The 19996-nt window shown below is 31.7% G+C and overlaps 1 pseudogene; it reads right to left on the bottom strand.

Annotated features, from left to right (window-relative positions):
* Positions 1-19747, bottom strand: part of LOC100401326 (uncharacterized) — a 93436-nt pseudogene extending 73689 nt beyond the window's left edge.
* Positions 19748-19996: the final 249 nt, after the last annotated feature.

The raw sequence follows: 19996 nt of genomic DNA, 5'->3' as shown, positions 1-19996 counted from the left end.
TATAAGAGCTGAAAGATTTTGCCGAAAAAACATTTAATGAACTTTAATGCCAAGCATGCCAAACTGCACTGTTCAGCTTATATTTGCCAAGAGAAGGTATAACTTGAAGGTCTTTGGTAGAAATTGAAAAAAAAAAAAGAGCAAAAAGCATAATCAGAAATGTACTTTAAGGAGCGTAATATACGTTTAAGTGAATTTAGCCTTTTGGAGAGTGGGCAGTGAGAAGGAGTGGAAAGTAGAGAGAAAATTAATGAAGAAGAAATCATTAAAGGAGTAAATTCAACTGACTATAAAAATTACCATTTATACATATTAAACTTAAATGATCAATTGTTGTCTTTTTCTTTTCTACTATGCCACTTTTACTAGACTATAAGCTTCCCTTCCAAGCAATAATATTCTTTTTATGTTTTCATTTCCAATAACTAGACAAAATCTGGCAAAGAGCAAATGCCTATAAAATGCTTGCAAAGTGAAATGAGTGAGGAGAATTAAAATAATGTGTTAAAAATTTTAGATTTAAATGAACATAAAAGTGCAAACAATGTAAATAGTCCTCAATAACAAAAGGTAAAGCGAGAAATGGTCATTTGAAATCAAATAGTGCTTGTTCCATTCCTGAGGATGCTTTGTAAATCTGGTGTATTTATGTGTCTTAATATGATAGGCAATAATTTTTGTGAGCCAAATGTGTTGATAAATGTGCAGTACATAGGTGTGCAATGAGTATATTGTTTCCCAGTGGTCAATGCGGAGTCAAGACAAAATGATCTGTAGAAAATTTTATGTATGTATTTAGTATTTTTCTAGTTGTCCCAGTAGTCTTTTAATTAATTATTAATTTTCAATTTTTGTGGGTACACAGTAGGTGTAAGTATTTATAGTATACATAAAATATTTTGATACATGCATGCAATGAATAATAGTCACATCATGGTAAACTGACTATTCATCCTTTCAAGCATTTATCCTTTATGTTACAACATAATTATAGTCATTCAATTATTTTTAAATGCACAATTAAATTATGATCGATTATAGTCACCCTGTTATGCTATCAAGTACTGGGTCATAATCATTCTTTCTAATAACTTTTTGTACTTATTAACCAACCCATTTTCCTTCCACACCTCTATTTACCCTTCCCAGACGCTAGTAACAATCCTTCTATTCTCTATCTCTATAAGTTCAATTGCTCTAATTTTTAGCTACAACCAGTAAGGGAGAACATATGAAGCTTGCTTTTATGTACAAACAGTTAGAAAAAAATTCTTTTATTATTATTATTCTTTAAGTTTTGGGATACATATGCAAAATGGGCAGGTTTGTTACATACGTATACACTTGCCATGGTGGTTTGAAGCACCCATCAACCCTTTATCTATATTAGGTATTACTCTTAATGCTATCGCTTCCCTAGTCCCCCATCAAGTGACAGGCCATGGTGGGTAATATTCCCTTTCATGTGTCCATGTGTTCTCATTGTTCAACTCCCACTTATGAGTGAGAACATGCGGTGTTTGGTTTTCTGTTCCTATGTTAGTTTGCTAAGACTGATGGTTTCCAGCTTCATCCATGTCCGAGATCCTTGAGGAATTGCCACGCTGCCTTCCACAATAGTTGAACTAATTTACACTCCCACCAACAGTGTAAAATTGTTCCTACTTCTCCACATCCTTTCCAGCATCTGTTCTTCCTGACATCTTAATAATTACCATTCTAACTGGCATGAGATGGGATCTCATTGTGGTTTTGATTTGCAGTTCTGTAATGACCAGTGATGATGAGCTACTTTTCATGTTTGTTGGCCCCGTTAATGTCTTCTTTGAGAAGTGTCTGTTCTAATCTTTCACCCACTTTTTGATGTTTTTTAAATTTTATTTTTCTTATAAATTTGTTTAAGTTCCTTGTAGATTCTGGATATTAGCCCTTTGTCAGATGAATAGATTGGAAGAGATTTTTCCCATTCTGTACGTTACCTGTTCATGCTGATGATTTTTTTTTTGTTGTTGTGCAGCTCTTTAGTTTAATTAGATCTCATTTGTTAATTTTGGCTTTTGTTGCCATTGCTTTTGGTTTTTTAGTCATAATGTCTTTCCTATGCCTATGTCCTGAATGGTATTGACTAGGTTTTCTTCTAGGGTTTTTGTGGTTTTAGATCTTATGTTTAAGTCTCTAAACCATCTTGAGTTAATTTTTGTATATGGTATAAGGAAGGAGTCCAGTTTCAGTTTTCTGCATATGGCTATCCAGTTTTCCCAAAACCATTTTTTAAATAGGGAATTCTTTTCCCATTGCTTGTTCTTGTCAGGTTTGTTTTGGGTGGTTATATGTGTCCAGGAATTTCTCCATTTCCTCTAGATTTTCTAGTTTATTTGCATAAAGGTGTTTATAATATTCTCTGATTGTAGTTTGTATTTCTGTGGGATCAGAGGTGATATCCCCTTTATCATTTTTTATTGTGTCTATTTGCTTCTTCTCTCTTTTCTTCTGTATTAGTCTGGCTAATGGTCTATTTTGTTAATGTTTCCCGAAAAAACAGCTCCTGGATTCAATGATTTTTTGAAGGGTTTTTTGTGTCTCTATCTCCTTCAGTTCTGCTCTGATCTTAGTTATTTCTTATCTTTTGTTAGCTTTTGAATTTGTTTGCTCTTGCTTCTCTAGTTCTTTTAATTATGATGTTAATGGTTCAATTTTAGATCTTTTCTGCCTTCTCCTGTGGGCATTTAGTGCTATAAATTTCCCTCTAAACACTGCTTTGGCTGTGCCCCAGAGATTTTGGCATGTTGTGTCTTTGTTCTCATTGGTTTCAAAGAACATATTCATTTTTGCCTTAATTTTATCACTTACTCAGTTTCCATGTAGTTGTGTGATTTTGAGGGAGTTTCTTAGTCTTGAGTTCTAATTTGATTGCACTGTGGTCTGAGAGACTGTTTGTTATGATTTCCACTCTTTTGCATTTGCTGAGGAGTTTTTTTTTTAGTCTAATTATATGGTCAATGTTAGAATAAGTGGTGTTGAGAAGAATGTATAGTCTGTTGATTTGTGGTGGAGAGTTCTGTAGAGGTCTATTAAGTCCACTTGGTCCAAAGCTTAGTTCAAGTCCTGAATATCCTTGTTAATTTTCTGTCTCATTAATCTGTCTACTATTGACAGTAGAATGTTAAAGTCTCTCACTATTATTGTGTGTTAGTCTAAATCTCTTTGTAGGTCTCTAAGAACTTGCTTTATGAATCTGGGTGATCCTGTATTGGGTACATATGTGTTTAGGATATTTAGCTCTTCTTGTTGTTGATCTCTTTACCATAATGTAATGCCTTTCTTTGTCTTTTTTATCTTTGTTGGTTTAAAGTCTGTTTTATCAAAGACTAGGATTGCAACCCCGGCTTTTTTTTTTTAACTTTCCCTTTTATTAGTAAATATTCCTCCATCCTTTTATTTTGAGCTTATGTGTGTCTTTGCACATGAGATGGGTCTCCTGACTACAGCACATTGCTGGGTCTTGACTCTTTATCCAATCCCAATCTGTGCCTTTTAATTGAGGCATTTAGCCCATTTACATATATGGTTAATGTTGTCATTTGTGAATTTTATCCTGTCATTATGATGCAAGATGGTTATTTTGCCCTTTAGGTTATGCAGTTTCTTCATAGTGTCAATGGTCTTTACAATTTGGTATGTTTTTTGCAGTGGCTAGTACCAGGTTTTCTTTTCCATTTTTAGTGCTTCCTTCAGGAGCTCTTGTAAGGCAGGCCTGATGGTGACAAAATCTCTCAGCATTTGCTTGTCTGTAAATGATTTTATTTCTCCTTCACTTATGAAGCTTAGTTTGGCTGAATAGGAAATTCTGGGTTAAAAATTCTTTTCTTTCAGAATGTTGGGGCTGGTCCTGATCACACAACTGTAATCTCACCACTTTGGGAGGCAGAGATGCGCAAATAGCCTGAGGTCAGGAGTTTGAGACCAGCCTGTCCAACATGGTGAAATCCCATTTCTACTAAAAATAAAAAAATTAGCTGAGCATGGTGGCAGGTGCCTGTAATCTCAGCTACATGGGAGGCTGAAGCAGGAGAATCACTCGAAGCTCGGAGGCAGAGGTTGCAATGAGTCAAGATTGCTCCATTGCACTCAAGCCTGGGCAACAAGAGCAAGACTTTGTCTCAAAAAAAAAAAAAAAAAAAGAAAAAGAAAAAAAGGAATGTTAAATATTGGCCCACACTCTCTTCTGGCATGTAGGGTTTATGCAGAGAGATCTGCTGTTGGTCTGATGGGCTTCCTTTTGTGGGTAACCCCATCTTTCTCTTGCTGCCTTTAACATTTTTTTCTTCATTTTAAACTTGGTGAATCTGACAATTATGTGTCTTGGGGTTGTTCTCCTGGATAATATCCTGAAGAGTGTTTTCCAACTTGATTCCTACCATTCTCCCCATCAATTTCAGGTAAACCGATCAAATATAGGTTTGGTCTTTTTACATATTCTCATATTTCTTGGAGGTTTTGTTCATTACTTTTATTTCTTTTTTTCTCTAATTTAGTCTTCATGCTTTATTTCATTAAGTTGATCTTCAATATCTGATATCCTTTCTTCTGCTCGATCGATTTGGCTATTGATATTTATGTATGCTTCACTAAGTTCTCCATTGTTTCTCAACTCCATCAGGTCATTTATGTTCTTCTCTAAACTGGTTATTCTGGTCAGCAATTCATCTGATGGTTTTTCAAGATTCCTGGCTTCCATTCATTGTGTTAGAACATACTCCTTTAGCTTGGAGTAGTTCATTATTACTCACCTTCTGAAGCCTACTTCTGTCAATTGTCAAACTTGTTCTCTGTCCAGTTTTTTTCCCTTGTGGTGAGGAGTTGTAATCCTTTAAAGGAAAAGAGGCATTCTGGATTGAACAAAAATATTCTTAACTGTCAGAACAGATCACTCTCACTGTTTCTGTCCTTTTACAGCACTGTGATAGTTAATAAATATTAGATGACCAAATTTTTCTGTAATAAGTAAGATTTAACAAAAAATAGTTAATACCAACTTATTAGAATAAAGTTTCTTCAGTTTATAATTTCTCTTTGTAATGGAACTTTAAGCCACATTGAGAGAATGGACTAAACTAAATTTCATATGCAGTTTCTAAACTTTATGAAATTTAATGAATTTAACAATATAAATTCATGAAATTACTACTCAGGTGTTGAAATAAAACAAATCAATAAAATCATTGATTAAATAAAAAACTAATCTCTTCTTCCCAAAGTTAACTATGATTAGATTTTTAACTAAGTGTTGCCCATATTTTGAAATTTATTAAAATGGAATAATACAGTCTGTGCCTTTATTTCCTGTATTTATTTATTTATTTTTGAATGTGTCTTTAGCTCAATTTTTTATTTTCGAGATTCAACTAATGTTTTTGTACACCTGTATTTAATACATTTTCTTTTTTGCTCTATGGCATCATGTAAATGTAATGCTAATAGAAGTTTAAGATATTTCAAATTTAAGGCCATTATGAATCATACTGCTCTGAAAATACATAGTTTTTGGTGCAAAGCAAAGACACACTCATTTTGTTGATAATATCAACCTAGAAATTAAAAATGTTGAATATCATAATAGGTTTATGTTGGATTTAGAAGGTAATACTAATGAGTTTTCTAAAGTTTTATGAATTTACATTCCCAATAACAACTAAAATGTTCTCATTGCTCCATATTCTCACCAACACATTTTACTGTCATTTGGTATATGATACTATGTTATGGTAGCTTTAATTTGCATTTTTCTGAAGACTGGTGATATTGAAACTTCAAAAATATAGTTAGTATCACATATTCTTTTTAAAAATTTTCTTCTAACAATCTTGTCTATTTTTAATTTAGTGATATGTAAGAAGGTTTTTAAAATCAGTCCTTTTCTTTTTAGGGAAAGATCATGAAAACTTTTTCTTTCAGTGTATGTCATATACTTTTATTCTCCTGAAAGTGACATTTGGTGAATATTGAAATTAAGACTAGTATGTTGCTGTTTTCACTATATATAATACATCCATTTTTGCTTTGTTTAATAAATTATTATTTATTTCAATATTACAAAGTAGTTTTCTATGCTATTTTCTAGAAGATGTATAGTCTTGCTTGTCACATTTGGAAATACATCATCTCTCCAGATTTTTTTTTGTATATGCATGAGGTGTAAAGAAGAAATAAAATGTATCTGTTTTTATTTGAGTGCAAAATTACCAGAGCCATTTATTGAAGACTCTTTTTCCTACTATGCTATGTAGTAGCATTTTTTATGTCAAAACTTGTCTTTACATATGAGGGTCTTTTTCTCACTGTTCTTTTCTATTTGATTAATTATTCTCACAAGAAATATATATTCTTATTAATATAGTTTCATGGTATCTTTTATTATCTAATAGAATAATGTAGCCACGTTTTCAGAATTGTCTTGTATACTTTTTCCATTTGCAGTTTAATTCAATTTTGTTTTTTTCTTTTTTGAGTCATAATTTGCTGACTCAAAATTAGGTAACTTTTTACCTATTTCTAGATTTATTACTAGATATTTTATGCTATACAATTGATTTTTATACATTTATTTTGTCACCAGAACTTTTATAAACATATTTTCTAATTCTGATGATTTACCTAATTGTTTTCTGGAATTGTTCTGTACATAATTATGTTACCCTCAAGAGAATTTTAGGATCAACTCTTTTGTGATTTTGAGAAGTAATAATCTTGAGTGTTTAATAAAGGTTTTTCCCAAAATTTAAAATAAAAGAATTTTGGGATCAATCTATTTGCCAATTTGCACAAAGGAAAAGGTCCTGTGGGTATTTGAACTGGGAATGGCATCAGAACTCTAGATCAGTTTGCAGAGAAAGTATTATGTAATAACATTTTGAAAATATTAACATTGTATATTTATATTTTGAGGTCTTAATTTTTCAGCATGTTTTGTAATTTTCAATGTAGTTTTCACACAGGTGTGTAATTAAATTCAGTCTTATGTCTGTGATGCCCGTTTGCATTATTGTAAATAGTATTTTTCTTAGTTTCATTTTTTACTATGTCTGTTCCTGACATGTACATATATAATTGATTTTGGTGAAGTTATCTTGTTTTGCATGACCTTGCTAGATTTAGGTGCTAGTTCTAGTAGTCTTTTTAAAAAATATATATTCTTTTGGATTTTCTTAGTATTATAATATTTGTAAATAGATTTAATTTTACTTCTTTTTTCTTAATTCTTATGTCTTAAATATTAATCTTATATGATTGTACTGAGTAGTATCATCAATACAATATTAATTAGAAGTGTTAAGAGTGGGTAACTTTGCCCTTGACCTAACTTTACGGGATTATACTCAATATTTCACCTTTAAATATGATAGTAGCTATAAGTTTTTTATGAATACCACTTTTACATTGAGAAAGTTTATTTCTGTTTATCATTTGATGAGAATTGTTGAATAACATCAAATTCTTTCTCTACATCTACTTAAGTAACCAAATAAACATTTTAACTTTTATAATAAGTTGAATTATTTATCTCTTGATGTTTGAATGTTAAGCAATATTTTTATTTCTGGGATAAATCCCACTTGACTATAGTGGATTATCTTTTATTATTATTGCTGAATATAATTTATTAGTATTTCCTGAATAATGGTTGCATGTGTGTTTATGAGCATTTCTGCTCTGTAGTCTTGACATAACACCTTAATCAGTGTTTGATTACAAGTTTATATTGGCTTCATCAAGTTGATTGAATATATTCCCTTTTCCTCTATTCTCTGAAAAAGTATTAAAAATTGGTACAGCTTTTTTCTTCAGAATATTGTGGAACTCATCAGTGACTATTGAAGCACTCACTGTGGTAAGATTTTATTTTATGAACTTAACTGCATTATTTAATATGAAATATGAACTATTATTCATATTTTATCTTTTACTTTATAGCAGGTTTTGGAATTTTCAGTGTCAAGGACTTTGTCTATATACATGAAGTTGTTCAAGTCATCAACATAAGGTTGTCTATAGATATCTTTAAAATCTTTATATTGTAAATAGTTCCTCTTGTAAGACTGCATTTTATTTCTAGTGCTATAAATGTGAGATTTTGTTGTTGTTGTTGTTGTTGTTGTTTGAGATGGACTCTTGCTCTGTCGCCAGGCTGGAGTGCGGTGGCGCAATCTCGACTCACTGCAACCTCTGCCTCCTGGATTCAAGCGGTACTTCTGCCTTAGCCTCCCGAGTTGCTGGGACCACAGGCATATGCCACCAGATAATTTTTGTGTTTTAGTAGAGGCAGGGTTTCACCATGTTGGCCAGGATGGTCTCGATCTCTTGACATCGTGATCTGCCCACCCCAGATTTTTTAAAGTAATAATGTATAAGTTTATAAATTTAAGATATCTTTTCAAAGAATTATCATTTAAACTAGTTGACTTTTTCTAATGTCTTTTTCTATTTTTACTGTTTTATACATTTCTTTCTTTCATGTTACCAGCTTTAATGTTTCCTTTATTCTTTATGGCGTTTTGCTAAAAGATAAGTGAGTTAATTTTTTAACTTGTTTTAACATTACCAAATTCTGCCAGTTTGTCTGTACTATGGTTTCGTTAAAATATTTCTTAATATGATTGCTACTTCTCTTTTATTCTATGGGTTATTAACAGGCATACTGATTAATTTCCAAATATTTGGGCATATTCTACATATCCTGTTTTTATTTTTAATTCAATATTTTATGGTCAAATAATACACACTATGATTTTAGCCATTAACAATTTATTAATAACTATTGAATGAAACAGAATGTGATCCAATTTGATAAATATTTCATCCATATTTGAGAAGAATGTGGATTCTGCATTTGTTTTGTATAGTGTTTTCAAATGATCATTTTGGTTCAGTTCATTAAAGAGCTGTTTGAATTTTCCATATCCTTACGAAGTTTCATTTTATTTTATTTTGTGTACTTAATCTTTCAAGATCTGAGACAGAATTGTCTAAAACATGTAAATATGATTGTGAAGTTCCATATATTTTATTAGGTATTTTAATTATTTTTAAGTTGTATATTTTAAAGCCATACTATACGGTTTCATACATTTACGAGCTTATGCCTTTCTGATGTATTTATACTTTTATTATCATAAAAAATGCTGTCTTTAGTGCTAGTAATAATCCACGTCTTGAAGTTTACTTTGATTAATGCTAACAAAACATTATTACTTTTTTATGATTACAATTTACATGCTTCGAAATCCTTTTATTTTCAAACTGGGTCTTTATATCCAAAAAATTGCTAAGAGTTAGCCTATAACTGGAAAGTTAATGGTTTGTTTATATGTAGCCTGAAAAAATGTATGTTAAACTGAGTGTTTAGATGATTTGCCTTAATAAAATAGTTAATATCGTTGGGTTTAACTTTATCTTGATATTTGTTTTCTTTTTTTCTTGCTTGTTCCCTTTTGTTTTGTTTTATCTTTTTGCCTTCATTTGGGTTATTCAAGCATATTTTAGAATTTAATTTTATTTTCTTATTGGATATTTATTTTAGTGATTGACCTAAGATTTAAGATATATGTTATTAAATTATATAGTCTATTTAAATTGATGTTTCATCACCAGATGTATGAGGAAACTTTTTATAGCATGTACCACTTATCCTCCCCCTTCCTATTTTGTGGTCATTTACTTTATATGTGTGTGTGTGTTACGAACCTCACCATAAATTGTGCCCTTTTAGACTTAAAGAGAAAATGATCTATGAATGAATACCTAATAGTAATCTTATATATTTAACCATACATTTATTATTTTTGGTGTTCTTTATTTATTTTTGTCAAATTCCCATTGGAATATTATTTGCTTTCAGCCTGAGAACTTCCTTTAATATTTCTTTAGGGCTGAAGACAAACTATGTCAACTCTTGAGTTGTCTGGGACCATCATTATTTCATCTTATTTTTTAATGAAATTTTAGGATGGATATAGAAATATACATTAACAGGGCTTTTTTGTTTAATACTTTAAAGATGGCATTTCTTTGACTTTTAGATTTTATCACGTCCATGATTTGTAAATCTTATTTTTCTAATGAAAGGAGTATTTTCATCTTTAGCTTGTTAAAATGTTATTATGATGTGTTACATTTCATCTTTTTTGTAAATATTCTGCCAGTGATTTTCTAAGATCCTTGGATCTTTGAGTTTCTGTTGTTCATCAGATTTGGAAACACTGGGAAAGTATTACTCTTGGTCTTTTCAAATAGTTATGCTGCTTGTTATTTTTGTTTTATTTTCTTGTGAAAAAAATGATATATTAAATATTAAATTTTCCCATATGTCTCAAAAAGTTTGTTGACTTGAATTCTTCCAAGTAATTCTTCAACATATATGTGTATTCATCCACATTTTATGATTTACATATGTATATGTGTGTTAGTTTATCAAGTTTCTTATTCTCTCCTAATATTTATCTATGCATATATTTTACTGATCTTATCTTATAATATGTTTATACTTATAACAAAGACCTCGTTTCTGAATTCAATATCTGTGTGTTATATGTTGTTCCTATTCAATGGATATTTTTCTATTGCTATATTTTTCACTTTCCTGATTCTTCACATGTTAATTGGATTTATTTTTTAAATTATACTAATTGGGGCACATGTATATCTATGTAACATACCTGTATGTTCTCCACATGTACCCTAGAACTTAAAGTATAAAAATAAAAAGATTATACTTTATTGCATAGAGACTGTAAATTATTTAACTTTTTCTATTTTTTTTTTTTGAGATGGAGTCTCTGTTTCCCAACCTGGAGTGCAGTGGCACGATCTTGGCTCACTGCAAACTTTGCCTCCTGGGTTCAAGTGATTATCCTACCTCAGCTTCCTGAATAGCTGGGATTTCAGGTGCACACCACCACATCCAGCTAATTTTTCTATTTTTAGTAAAGACGGGTCTTCACCATGTTGACCAGGCTGGTCTAGAACTCCTGACCTCAGGTGATCTGCCTTCCTCGGCCTCCCAAAATTTTGTCTACTTTTAACGAGTCTTCAATTCTTTTTAGACAGTTAAATTACTAGATCACCTTCTTCTTTGTTCTCCATGCTGGAGTGCAGTGGCACAGTCGTAGTTGATGGCAACCTCAAACACCTGGACTTAAGTGATTCTCCCATCTCATTCTCCTGAATAACTAGGACTATATGCATGTGCCAACACGTCCAGCTAGTTTTTTGTTTTTATTTTTATTTTTGTGGGGACAGTGTCTTGCCATGCTACCCAAGCTCCACTTTGCTTCAGTAAATACTTCGATTTAGTCTGAGTTGACATAATTACTCCAAGACATGGAGTTTTTGTAGTGTGAATTTGGGTGTTAACTGAATATCCAGGATGGTCAACAAGATTTCTCTACAGTCAGTACTTCCACATTTTTTTCTACACTCAGTAATCTCAAAGTTCTAGACTTTGCTCTGCAAGATCTGACCTTCTACATTTTCTAAAATTAAATTTCTTTTTCTCTACCCAATGAGACTGCCACTCTCTATCTGGGATCCATTTACACACAGAATTGTGGAAATATTTTCAAGCTAAAAGCTGGGAAACTGAAGCTTGGCTTGTGAGCTTTCTTTTTCTCAAGAATCACATCTTTGTGCTTAAAATACTTTCTTCCAATATTTTGCACAATATTTCATTTCTTTATAGAACAAATCTAATCACAACTACTAAATCTAATCCCACAATAACTAATATCAAAATTATTATAAATTTATTTTATATAAATTTAAAAATATACAAGAAGCAATTGTTTTTGAGACAATGTATCAATCATTGCAATTTAGAATCATCAAATCACTTTCTAAAGTCTTCTACATTATCAAAAACATAATAGGTTTAATTCCTACACTATGAGAAAAGCACAATCCTAGATAATGTCTCTCTTAACGTATATTTTCAAGACCAAAAAAAAAAGTTCATTGTCTCTATTAATGCTATAAAATAATAATTAATGCATCTAAGACTCTACTCTAATTTTTTCCTTTTCTAATCTACAGACACTATAATCTATCTCCCTGCATATGTATATACCTATGAAATGCATAAAGTTATACATCTCTGCCACTTTAGTATGCATAATATATTCTCCTGTATATGTATATATCCTTGAAGGGCATAAAATGTTACTTATAAATATTAAAGACCTGCAATTAATCCTCCCAGTACTCACCTTTATATTCCCAAACTGATACTCTTATCTTAAAAACCTCTGACAATTAACCATTAGCATCAGTTTCTTGTTTAGAGTTTGTATGTTATTTATATGACAAAATATTTTGACAACTGAAAAATAAATGAATTATATCAGTAGTCATAATTTTATTTATATTCAAAATATTAACATAAAAACAATTAATATTAACAATTAATATTTTAAAAAAGCAATTAACATTATTGCTTTTTTATGCTGAGTTAAGTAATTTGCTTTATCATATAGAAACTTGATGACAGAGTCAGGATACAAATCTAGTTAGTCTAACTCTACTTTTGTATTTTAATCCAAAAGAGACATAAGTGGATTATTATTTTTTCCTGATTTTTTAAAATGACAATTTACATATTACTTGGAAATCTGAATTGTGAGTTTAGGCACTTAAATATATTCACTTTTATGTAATCAAATGTTTTTGAGATTTTGTAATAGCTACATTAAAGATGCATAGAAATGTCCTCCAAGATGATTTTATAATAGATATTCTTTTTCTTCTAGTGAAAAATATGATTCTTTCCTTCCAAGTACACCAAAAGTGATGAAACATGTCATCACTTAAAGATATATCATATTTGCTTATATTCTTGACAGCATTTTTTCCAGTTGCATTACACAATATCAGCTAATGGTGACAGAGCAACATTAAACAGCAAACATCAAATATGTCTATCTTAAATACGGTACCATATTTCTACTCCAAAGGATAACTGTTATTGATAATAATAGAATTATTTGTTTACAATGATATGTAATAAAGTTGTAACTCCATTGAGAAACACCTGTCTTATCATGAACTGTAAATTATATAAAAGCCAAAAGGTAAAGAAGGAAAACAGATCAGTACTAAGGATGGAGAAATCAAACAATTCAAAACATTTGTTTTTAAGAGAGAGAAAAAGTAGTCTTATTCCTTTCTATTTATTTCTTCTGTCCTGGTCTTGGTGCTCTTACCTACTTCTTTTATAGCATTTAAGAGTGTATTAGTCAAAGTATTTTTATTTAACGTCAAAATATTAACACTTAATGAAGCTTCACAAATTGTATTAATATGTGATAAATAGCAAAGGCAGGTTTAGGCATCATAAATAAAATAACAGATAATTTAGTAGTTCATAAAATGGGCAAATAAGTAACAGTGCAAAAGAATGAGGGATGAGAAATTACTATCACCAAAGAAAATGATGGCAGAATAAATATGTGTCTTGAAATTAATTTTAACACAAATAATTCATAATATGAAAATGCCCAGAGTATAACATATTCCCAAGTTTATGAACACAAATATGTAATGTTAATTCATGGACTTGGAGTCAGGAGGCTTACAACATATTTATATCATCACAGTTTTTTATAAAGGGGCACATATTCATTTTCACATTATATTCCATTTCACTGGCATATTATTTCCATTGTCCCTCTCTCCCAAAAATGCCGACATTTCAACTTTTCTTCAAACTTTTAGAAGCAGTTCAAATACAAATTGAACCCTAATTGGACCCATCAGATTGCTTCAGACTCATGCTTACTACTCAGTGTAAGCTTATTAGAAATAAAACATTTTATAAAATAAGAAAAATATATTTTCAAATAATAAAAATATTTGCATTTGAAAAAAAATGATATTTTCTTAGCCCTAATTCCTTCTAGTTTCCATTTGTGCAATTATTGATTATTCCTTCAGGTTGTATATGATGCTTGTAGTGCACTTGTATATCAAAGGGCTTCCCTTTTCTGGTCTTTAATCTCCTTTTCTCCACCATCCCGGAATCTGTCAGTTATAATAGATGATAAATCGTCTCAGAGCATAACATTAATAGCAAGAGGAGTGGCCAGAATACAGTCTACATATTCCACTCAGAATGGTGGATGAGCTCATTCAGACAAGAGCTGAGTGTGCTGTGGCATGCTCACTCAGAGGCCTGCTGCCTGAGAATATCTAGTAATGCGTTGCTTTTTCATCTGCTGAGACTTTAAATCAGCTGTCACAGAATTGAAAAATCTATGTACAAAAAGGTTCCCTAACAGCATATATTTTGAAAACAAAAATTTAAAGAATTTTTTCTTTAACTAACTGGCCCTGGATAGTAACAAAGTCATTTTATATGTTGTATATTTATACCTTGCCAATAATTAATAGATATCTTCATAAGTTTGAGTTTTACCTAAGAAACTCTCTAGAAAGAATATACTACTATATCTAATAAGAACATAGAGCATATTGGGTGAAAATATAGATTTGGGATCTGAAAGCGTGAATCCTTCACTCCTGTACTGTGATACCTTGGAAAAGTTACTGAATTTTTTCTGTGAATTATTTTCTTTTATGTAAACCAAGCTGATGGAGGTGAATGCCCTGAGTTTTATTCACTTCACAGTTATTTGAAGGTTAAATCATTGTTAAGTGCTTGAAATATCACCTGGCATATACCAAGTACTCTGTTTGTGTTTGCCATCACAGAGGAGTAAGCGTTCTATCACAATTTTAAATAATGTAATTTAAAAGTGAGAAAGCATTTGCTATCATTTGTGACATGTCCAAATCTGGCATTTCAGTGGCACATAGCCATGACTTGACACCACTAAAATCTTGTTTTTAATGGCATGTTCACAAGTTCATTAACAATCATGATGTATGGCTTTTTTTTTTTTTTTTTTTTTTTTTTACTTTCATGCTCTTCACTGAAAGTTTTTATGTGGAACAGAAAGGAAGCGCTACAAGACACAAATTCCCAATCTGATCACCAACTTACTGAACAAATCTAGCTCATTTATTATAAACAGAGAGATGGAAACTATTACTACAATAACGGCAAAGAAGGATGTTATGTACTGCCACTTATTTCAAGCTTCTAGGCTAAATGGGCTACAATTCTGATTCATGGGAGAAATTTCAAGAGAACAGTCTCTGAAGATGAAAAATATGTCAAAAGCTTTTCTCACTTATGACATATCATTGAGAGGATAAACAGTCCATGGTGTATTCATTTTTGATGGTTGTAACATAGGTGTTTGTTAGCCAAAGTGGGATCTAATGCCTATTAGAGGTGATAGATTAATAGTTCTGAACCGTCACATTATCTGTGTATTCATAGAGGAGGTAATGAAGGTAATGGCTTTCATCTATTCTATATAATGCATCTTGTATACAAGTATCCCTGAGCTCTTTATACACTACATTATATCCTATTTTCTTGATGTACTGATTTTTAGAAAAACTATTTTGTTTTACTATTTCTGATGACTATTTTCAATAGCTGATATCAAAAACATTTCCAAGCCATTACTGCTTATGATAACTATCCTCCCTTTTGCCAAAATATATTGATATTACTTATGAAATATTTGCTACAGGAAGACTATGTATTAAATATATTAATGATCTTTCTTTCTGGTTTTGATAATGTATCTTTATCAAATCTAAGTTTCCACTTGTTCTGATTCATATCGTTATTGTATATAGTGTTAAAAATAAAGGGAACAAACACCAATGTCGTCAATGAAAACCATAGGAGCTGTAAAACATAAGACAAATTCACATTTCTGATAAAGTGTAAAAACGTTTGGATTACAAAGCTGATAAGGTATATTATTTGATTTTTCAGAATCATGGTAAAATAATTTTTTTAGAATTATATTACTTTTCATAGCAGTTCCAAAAATTCCTGCTCGTCTGTGCAAGTCCCATAATTAAGTTAAATTTACATTATTCTGCACAAAATAAACAGGTGAATGTTTATTTGTGGTGTAGGGATGGGGAAAATCGGAATATTGCCAAACATTTTTTAAGTGAGACTATAACACTAAGCATTTAGAGAATATTTAAACTTATGAACACTGAACTAAAATTCGTAAGTCTCAAATAAAAAAATTTCAGCAAATATTATCTCATTTGGCTCCAAGTAAATTATTTTAGGAAGCAATGATGTGCAATGACCATAAGCTAACAAAACTTTGGTTTGGATTCTTCTAATACTGTATTTTCTCACAAAAGTGACTATATTTAGTTTCTCCTAAATCTTACACTTTTTGGTGTGATTAACTAATTTCAAATGCAGTTACTCAAAAAGGGTGTATATACATCTTTCTATCTTTGTAAACGAGTATATGGGGAGAGGGAGAGAAAATTTGCAAGTACAATAAATACAATCTTGCTACACACTTTTAATAGTAATGTAAGTGTGAGGGGCCCAGAATTTAGTTGACAAATGTTTGCAGGGGTTAAAGTAGAATAATGTAGTTTTTGCCAATTATAGATAGGCTGATAAGAGAGTAAGAGAAGAAATGTGGATTTTGTTTATAATTTAGTGCATTAAAGGAAACTAGACCAAAACTTCAAGAATAAATCCAGACCAAAAACTTTTTGTTAACCACTTAATCAAGTAGTTAACTTAACTCTATAATTTTATATTGCACAGAGCCTACATATTCTATAGAAAACTACCAGTCTAGAGATGCCCTACTCATAAAAAGCACAGAGATGGCTCATAACAAGGCTATTCAACTAGGGGTGATATGAGAGACTATGGTGAGGTGATGTGATTGGATTTGCCTAAAAGAGGTATAAACAGGTCCAGCTGGCACTGGGTTTTATACCAAGAAATATGGAAGGAAAACATACTGGTTGGGAGAAGCATATTGAATCAGGTATATCTTAATAAAAATATTCTTGAACTATGTAAGTAACCAGTTCTGCCTCTGACCCTAAAAGCTTAGCTTTCTAGGGCCTGCATGTATCCATAAAATAAGATTACGAAGTGCTTGAAAAAACCAGCATGATTTTTTGTAGCAACACACAGAATGTTCTCAGAACATTGACAGATGATAGAAATATATGTAAGTGATGAAACAAGATATAATCCTGTGTTCCAAGAATTTTATGCTTCCAAGGGAAAAGCAAAACTAAAAACAAGAAGTATGAAACATTTTTAATAAAAAATACAAAATATTGTGTTATATTTTGTTTAATATGTATTTATATATTCTGTAGGAGTTTAGAAAGTTAGGGATTGACCAAGATTAGAGCATTTATATTTTCATGGGAGGAAATGAGACCAAGGTGAGATTTAAATGGTAGATGATAGGGATACTATGGAGAGAAAAGCATTCTTGACAATGATGTCATGGTCATTGAATAGCAGTTTACGGGAGGATGTGGAGGCTCTCCTGAATGAACACATTAAAAGTTAGGGTAAAATGAAGACAATGAGGTTAGGGAGCATTTTTATCTAAAAAAGCCAAAAAAATACATGTTTAAGCTGTTAAATTAGGAGCTGAAAGGCTTTTAAAGTTTTATTTGTTCATTTTGTGTGTATGCCTTTACAAGATAAAACTGTTGCAAAATGAAATCCTTATTTTAAGAAGTTTTATTGCTGCCAACTGGACTTCTATCTTATTACAAAGCGTCAAGATTGCAAAGGTGAAGAAAGCTTTAGTGCTGAAATGAGATGTTAATCTTATCCTCAAGATTATGCCCCCAATTAGCTAACCAATTTGTTGCCCCATAAATGATTCCTATTTGTTTTAAGAGACTTGACTATACATTTACTCCATCAGTTCTCCTTTTCCTAGATTCTTGGTCTTTCTTCTACCACTTTTATGGTAAGAAATCATCCACCTGGTTTTAGATTATTGTGATGCTACAGGTGAGCCATTGAAATCTCTGAGCTTTGATTGTTGAGATTAATCACTACCTTCAATTGGATCCTTTTGAACATTTGATCATTTTGCCTGTTTTATTCTAATACTCTTATCTTTCATACACGCCAGGCTCTCTTTAGGAATAAGATATGAACCTTTCCAGTTTTGACACCTCCATAACACTGCCCTTTCTTGTTGGAATAACTTGATTTGTCCCAGTTTTCCCATCAGACACCCTCACTTCTTAATATAAACATGATGGCTGTATTTTTAAAGTTTCACCTGTTCTTTAAATGACAAAAAAAGAATGGAGCTATCTTGCGTGGAAAAATATTCTAACTAAAAAGAAAAAAAATATGACAAATTCTACTGTAACAATTGAATTAAATTAAGTACAGGGTCTAGATGTAATTTGTGGTGCAAATGTAATTATGGCAGAGGAGATATGTATAAGACCATAACTTAGTTTTGCTAATGAACATACTCTTTCTGATAATATTACAGGCATGGATGGAATGAATATGCCATATAACTCTATATCAAAGAATGTAGAGAAGGATACACTCATAGACTGCTACTACTGAGGAAAACTTAGTACACCAATGAGAGATATTGACACTGGGTAGTTCTGTGTATAGTTTGTATCAGACAAACAAGACCAAATAGGCAATACATTTCAACTTTATACCTTCTGAAATGGCTAGATCACTAAAACGTTTTACTTATCCAGGGAAAGTTATGTCAATTTTGATAGGGAGGCAAAGTAGCAATTATAAAGTATAATTAGAGTGACAATATAGTATAATCCACCTTGGAAAATGTTTAGAGTGTTATGTGTAAACAATTAATACGTATTTATTTCAGAACAACAAGTGTAGAAATCTAAGACAATCCTGGTAAAATGGGATATATTATCATAGTAGTTATTCTGCATCTGAATGACTGATTAAAAGAGTATTTAAATGATGGTCATTAATAAAATAGTATTAAATCCAGTGGACAAATCTTACAGAAGCAATTATGTTTAAACTATTGGCCAACCACAGTGGCTTAGGCTTGTAGTCCCAACACTCTGGGAGACTGAGGAGTGTGGATCACTTGAGCTCAGGAGTTCAAGACCAGCCTGGGCAACATAGTGAATCCCCATCTCTACCAAAAAAAAAAAATTAACCAGGCATGGTGGCACATTTCTGTAATCCCAGCTACTGGGGAGGCTGAGGCAGAAGAGTCCCTTGAACCTGGGAGGCAGAGGTTACAGTGAGCCAAGATGGTGCTATTGCATTTCAGCCTGGGTGACAGAGCAAGATTCTGTCTCAAAAATAAATAAATAAATACAAACAAACAAACTAAAACAACTATCAATCTATTTATTCTCAAATGCTCCACAAATTTTTATAACATTTTTTCTTGCATTTCAAAGTAAAATGTGGGTGTAAGTTTTCTTAAAAACGTCAGCATGTGTATCATTTACTGACCTTTAAAACTAATTCATAGTATTTATCTCTTTCTGTAAAATTTACATACAGTGAAATTATTAAATATTAAATGCATATTGGTTAAGTATTGACAGATGCTCAATATTAAATGTATGCTCAAATGCTCAAATATTAAATGTATATTGCTCAAATATTAAATGTACATTGGCTAAGCTTCCTGACGCCGTGATTTTCCCCAGTGCCAGCTGTCAAAGCTGCTTGCAGGATGCCTGGTCCAGCCACAGTCTCACTGGGAGCCCACACTGTACCAGCACCTGGAGCTGCCCATCCCTCCACAACCAGTGTACCTGGTTGTGCATAGTGACCAGACCCCATGCTCACTTGCTCACAAATCCTTTGACTTAGCCCTGGAAGGCATGGGATTCAGGCTGGTAGCATAAGCTGAGTGCAGCCTACAGGCCCAAGCAAACTCAGGCAAAAGTGCCACTGGCCACAGAGGTTTGTGGCTGCTTAAGTGATGCCCCAAGGATCCCCTCATGGTAACACAATGGTATTTGTGTATCTGAACATAGAAAAGTTACAGTATGAATATGATGTAAAAGATCAACAATGACATACTTGTAT

This window comes from Callithrix jacchus, chromosome 2 (genome assembly GCF_049354715.1).
Source record: "Callithrix jacchus isolate 240 chromosome 2, calJac240_pri, whole genome shotgun sequence".
NCBI classification, from domain to species: Eukaryota; Metazoa; Chordata; class Mammalia; order Primates; family Cebidae; genus Callithrix; species Callithrix jacchus.
The sequence above is the reverse complement of the archived record's forward strand: the minus strand, read 5'-3'. Positions and strand labels throughout refer to the sequence as shown.